The following is a 6,632-nucleotide window of genomic DNA, read 5'->3' as shown; positions in this document are numbered from 1 at the left end:
ATTAAACAAAACAGTAAATTGAGTAATAATTCTTGTTATGTATTTGGATGCTTGGTTGGAGGAAGAACAGATTTTATTGGAAGCTTTATGCTGATTTTTAAAAGTAGGTCTGGGCTTTTTGAAAGGCTTTTTAGAGTTTCAGGAAACCAACCGTTCTCCATTATGCTTAATTACAGCTCTGAAGTTAACATTGCCAGAAAACAAACAGACAAACAACTGAACCAAAATGCCCCAAACTGTTATCAGTGGTTGTCTCTTGTAGGTGAGGTTATATGAGACTCTCTTTTGCTCAATACATTTTTATACTCTTCAAACTTTTAAAGCCACCAAGCATTACTTTTACAATCTGAGTAAAAGTGATAAAAATACAAAAATCTTTGAAACTTCCTTTTCCTGGATACTGTTGTTTTATCACAGTCTCCTGTACTTATTGTTTATGATCCAAATCATTTTAAAATTCATGATTAAAAGAAAAGAGTATGCTTTATTGTACAGAGGTGGAGAGAAAAAAAAAGAGCATTAAAGAGCATTTTAACTATGTGAAAGGGTTATCTGAGATGGAAACATCTGAGTTGTAGTTTGGCTGGGGTACCATCATCAGCAGAAAGGAAGGAGGTACTAGTTAAAAAAGAAAGTTTCTCTGCCTGTAAAAGCCTAGAATGCTTTTCTAGAACAGAGGAGTTAAATGAGATTGACCTTCAGGAAGACAAGAGGTAGAATCAGTGTACACAAGACTGGTATTGGCACAAGTGGGAATTTAGAACCAGAGGAAAGCTTATGTAGACAATAGGATCAGCTTTAACTGAAGATGGAAGTAGGAGAGAACGTGGATATGATGACATTCCTCTGCACCTCTCCACCAACACACCTCATGAAATTACTTCACATAACTTATTTCAATATAAAAAGGGTCATTACAGTCTGAAAAAAAATTGAAGTAAAGAATAAAAACACTCTTGGGGGAGTAACAACTTAAAAGCACACAAATACCACTAATTACTATTAAAAGCTATATATATATATATATATATATATATATATAGAATAAATTTGCTATACTGGTGAAAAATTATAATATTGCACTTGATGAAGGAGAAGGGTGGCTACCACAAGAAAATAATAAAAGTAGCTACCATTTTTTTTCAATATTGGTTGTGTCTGACATCAAGAAATGAAAAGACTTTATGTGCATTATTACATTTAATTTACTCAAAAGCCCTATGTGTGATAATGCAAACTATGCCATAGTGCAAACTACAGTCCAAGATTCCCCAAATCAGGGCACCGGAGTGGCTCAGTCCATTAACCTTCCAACTCTTCTGATTTTGACTCAGGTCAAGATCCCATGATCTGTGGGATCGAGCCCCACATTGGGCTCTGTGCTGACATCAGGTTGAGAGTCTCTTGCTCCCTCTCTCTCTGCCCCTCACCTCCCCCAAAATAAAAATAAATAAACTTAAAAAAATTCCCAAAATTACATGGCTAAAATGGCAGTACCAAGGCTGAAAAAAGAGCGTCACTGAACAAGAGACCCTGAGGGCACTATTCAGATATATCCCAATTTGATGTGAGGATGATCAGAATATCATTCAAATAGGAGAAAGCAAAAATTGTGGGGAAGGGAGGATGCAATATCAATTGTAGTGAGAGAGCTAAAAATGAGGTGGGACAATTTCATAGCCTTCAGGAGGGAAAAAGATGGCCATTCTGTCTCATTCAGGCCACTTGAACCCAACTCTACACTTAAATAAGTGCAACTCTGGCTCATCCCCACAAGTGTAGGGAGAGAACACAGGATAACAGTTATCTCTTCTGTGACCAAGAAGGCAAGAATCATACAAAGGGATAACTAAATTCACTATTTTTTTTTATTATTAAACAAAATCTTTATTAATCTATTTCTCTGGATACCATATTGGTTTTTCTTTTTTTCTTCATAACCATACTGGTACAAACAGAGGTCCATATTTGTTGCCTTTCTTTCCTCACCTTACATTTATTCATCTACCAAATGCAATCTGCCTTCAGTGTCCTCCAATGCCACCAAATCTGCTTGTGTCCAGGTCAACATCGACTCCAAATTTTAAAAATCAAATGTAAACTTCTCAAACAGTATCTTACCTAACCTTTCTGACACAAGAACAACTGCATCCTTTTGTTTTTTGTTTTTGTTTGTATTTGTTTGTTTTTTCAACAAGAACATTTTTTACTTGAAGCATACTTAAGTTGGTCTTTTTGTGAAATGAGACCTGACACCATCTCCAACAGAATTGAGGCCCCACAGAACTCTCTGTTTGGAAGACACAGTGTGGACAGGGGCCCAGGTGATCTGGGGGAGGGGACCACCACACTGGAACGGAGGTAAGCTTGACTGAGAAGGGCAGTCCTACCAGAGCACAGGGGAATGGGGCTGGGTATAAAGAAGTTAAGCAGCCAGTATCATGCTGAGCTGCTTCCTTCAGGTGGCTCTGTGTTTATGCTGAGGTATGGAGGAGGGAAATAATGCTAGCCAGCTCTCTTGTTCCAAGAGAGACATCTCTGTGAACATTGCCTCCCAGCGACTCTCTCCAAGGTGAGTGAATAATTTCCTCACTATGTACCCCAGGTGTTCTGCAGATCACTGTAGCCACTCTGCCCCCAGGTTGTTTGCTTGCCTTCTCTCCGGAAGCAGGGCAGTGCCCTCTGGGCTCTATCCTAGCCAAGCCACTGACCTTTACACTCCAGGCTTTAAGCCCTGCTAGTTGCAAAAACTTACAAAAACCAGCCCCTCTCATTTTCCAAGCCAATGACTGTGGGGAAATGTTCTCTTTGTGTGTTCTCCTGGGTGCTCCTCTCTCTAGCTCTTCTCCACAACCACAGCCCCCTCTTCTCAACAGCACCTACAACCCATCTCTCCCCTAAACCACATCTCTGCACTTTCTACCTTCTTTGATGTGGCCTCTTCTCTCCCTTTAGCTGCAGAGTTTGTTCTGTCAGTCTTCAGGCTGATTTCTGAGGTATATAGGATTAATCTGATAGTTATCTAGTTGTGTTTATGGGATGAGATGAGCCTAGCACCCTCTTACTCTGCTGCCATCATTGATGCCTCTAAATTCACTATTTTATCATAACTCTCACAGACATTTAAGAAGAAAGAGAAAGAAAGAAAGAAAGAAAGAAAGAAAGAAAGAAAGAAAGAGGAAAGAGAAAGATGTCCAGTCAGAAAAATCAAACCACACTAATACTGATTGCCTTAGTCCATGATCAGTGTCTTTATCCTCCATTTTCCTTCTTGTTCTGTGAAGTAAGTTACCAAGGGGCACTTTTTCACAGGGCGCAGCTCTCATCACTCTTGGTCCTTCCAGCTCTAAACATATGCCAATTCTGGGACCCCCAACACACTGTAATTTGTAAATAATTTGTGGGAAGTGATGAACACATAGATGTGCTCTGTAGGCTCATTCAGACCACTGCTCCCCAAAACCATGTGATGGGGACAAAGTAACCTAATACCTGAGGCCCATTTCTTCATCAGTGGAATGAAGACATTGGGTTCAGTGATCTCTAAGGTACATTAAAAAAAATAAATGTAAAATAATTGAATAGCTTCTTTATTCACTCACTGTGTATCTCTTGATTGGGACATTCAGTCCATTTACATTTAAAGTAATTATTGATACGTATGTACTGATTGCCATTTTATTACTTGTTTTCTGATTTTTTTCTAGTTCTTTTCCTCTCTTTTTCTCTTATTCACTTCCTTGTGGTTTGATGCTTTTCTTTAGTGCTATGCTTAAATTCCTTTATTTTTTTTGTGTGTTATAGTTTTTTGATTTGTGGTTACCATTACCATGTTAATATATAACAACATATGCATATAGCAGTCTATATTAAGTTGATGATTGCTTAAGTTTGAATATATTCTAAAAGCACTAATACATTAGTGATTAATCTATTACTATATATTTGCTTTTACCTGCAAAAATTTTCCCTTTCATAATTTTCTTCTAGTTATGGTTTTTTCTTTCCATCCAAAGAATTCCTTTTAACATTTCTTGTAAGAGTGGTTTAATGGGGGGATGAACTCCTTTAGTTTTGTTTGTTTGGGAAACAGTTTATCTCTCCTATTCTGAAAGGTATCCTTGCTAGATAAAGTATTCTTGGCTTCAGATTTTTTCCTTTCAGCATTTTGAATATATGATACCACTCCCTTCTGGCCTGTAATGTTTCTGCTGAAGAATTCAACTGATAGCCTTATGGGGTTTCCCTTATATGTAACTGTTTTCTTTTCTCCTACTGCTTTTAAAATTCTCTATCACTACTTTTTACTATTTTGATTATTATGTGCCTTGGTATTGACCTCCTTGGGTTAGTTTTGTTAGGGGCTCTCTGTGATTCCTGGATTTAGATATCTATTTCCTTCCCCAGATTAAGGATATTTTCAGCTATTATTTTTCAAATAAGTTTTCTGCCCCCTTTTCTCTCTATTCTCCTTCTGGAATCCTTATAATGCAAATGCTATTACTTTTGATGATGTTGCTGAGTTCCCTTAACCTAGTCTCAATTTTTACTATTCTTTTTGCTTTTTGCTGTTCAGCTTAATTGCTTTCCATTAGCCTACCAGATCACTGGTTAATTTTTCTTCATTCTCCAATCTGCTATTGATTTCCTCTAGTGTATTTTTTGTTTCAGTTATTGAATTATTCACCTCTGACTGGTTCTTTTCTATATTTTCTATCTCTTTGTTGAAGGTCCCACTGAGATCGTCCACTCTTTTCTGAAGTCCAGTACCCTTATGACCATTACTTTGAATTCTTTATCACACATATTGCTTACCTCTATTTCCCTTAGCTTTTTTGCTGTGACTTTGTCTTGTTCTTTCATTTGGGACATATTCCTCTCTCTCCTCATTTTGTCTGTGTTTGTTACTATGTATTAGGAAGGTCAGCTACATTTCCTGATGTCAAAAGTAGTGACCTAATGAAGTGGTCCTGTGGTACCCTATAGCACAATGCCCCCTGTTCACCAGAGCCAGTTGCTTAAGGCATGTCTTCTATGTGGATTTCATGCACCTTAACACAGGCACCCTACTGTGCATTAGGTTTGCCTTCAGTTCAGTTATCTGCAATGGCCCACTTTGTCTGCTGTGGGCATGCTGAGCAGGGTTTGGTCCCTGCACTGTTAAGGGGAAGGTTTGAGGCCAACATGGGCTCATAGGTGGATAATGTCATCCATCAGTCTACCTTTCTGTACTCTGTCTGTTGAAGTTGTGTGCACACCAAACTGCAGGGCACTCTCCCTGAATTGCCCTCTGAACAGTTTTCATTTGTTGGCAGAGCCTGCAGCTAGACCAGGTATCTGCTCTCAGTCCATCTACTGGGACTGCAGTTACACCAAACTGCAGGGCATTCTCCCTGTGCTTCCAGCTAAAAGGCTCATGTTCATTGGTGTGTGTGGTTATCTCCTCTTCTCCTTAATGTGGGCATCACTTTGGAGTGGTGCCCGTCCCTGCCAGGGCTGCTTACAAGGTGTGCCAAAGCAGGGACCACCTTGACAGGACACATGCTGAGTCACACAAGTTGGATGGGGTGGGTCCCCAGGGGAACATGGGGTGAATCATGTGGTGTTAGCAAGATAGGTGGGAGAGTGTTCGTGCTAATTCCCAAAAGTGTTCAGCTATCTAGATGAAGGAGGGGAAAAGAAGGCATCCACCAGCACTTTTATTCTTAAGAAGTCTTATAAAAATCCCTGCCCATCCAGCACACATTCTGAGATTAGTAAATAAATCTCCTTCACTTATACCTTAGATGCTTTTCAGGTTGCTCATTCTATGCTGTGTCTCAGGCAGATTATGCTGGCTCTTTAAAGGCAGAGACTCAATTTCCTATAGTTCTCCCAGAAATAAGTGCACTGATTTTTAAATTATCCAGAGTTAAACACCCTAACCCCACCCGATTTTAAAAACACACAAAGTTAAACCCTACTTAAATCCTAAATTATATGGAGACTTGTCTTCTCCGTGTGGGTTCCCCATGCCTGAAGTGCCTGATGTGGGGTCTGCTCCTTTCGCTTCTCTGTGCTTGTGGTGTTCCTCCTGTTTATGGTTAGTCTCACCAGGAGTTTGGTTCCTGACCATGTTGCTGCCCTTCTTAGTCTTCTCAATGTGGTCTCCTCTCTACAATTATATGTGGAAGATCTCTTCTGCCAGGCTTTGGGTCACTTTCAGGGTTAGTTATACAAGTGTAGCTGCTATCTCAATGTGCTCAAGGGACAAGGTGAGCTCAGGATCCTCCTACTCCACCATCTTGACCAGAGTCCTTGTATATGCTGCTTACAGGGGACTCAGTTAAGAGCTAAAGACACATGCAGATTGAAAGTGAAAGGATGGAAAAATATGTACCATGCAAATGGAAGTGAAAATAAAGCTGGATAGCAGTACTCATATTGGTCAAAATAGACTTTAAAACAAAGACTGTAGCAAGAGACAAAGAAGTACACTGTGTAATGATAAAGGGAACAGTCCAACAAGAGGATGTAACAATTGTAAATATCTATTCACTCAACATGAGAGCACCTAAAGACATAAAAAATATTAACAGAAATAAAAGGTGAAATTGACAAAAATACAGTAATAATAGTGGACTTAAACACCC

Source organism: Herpailurus yagouaroundi, unplaced genomic scaffold (assembly GCF_014898765.1).
Source record: "Herpailurus yagouaroundi ecotype Mexico unplaced genomic scaffold, PumYag 163, whole genome shotgun sequence".
NCBI lineage: Eukaryota > Metazoa > Chordata > Mammalia > Carnivora > Felidae > Herpailurus > Herpailurus yagouaroundi.
The sequence above is the reverse complement of the archived record's forward strand: the minus strand, read 5'-3'. Positions refer to the sequence as shown.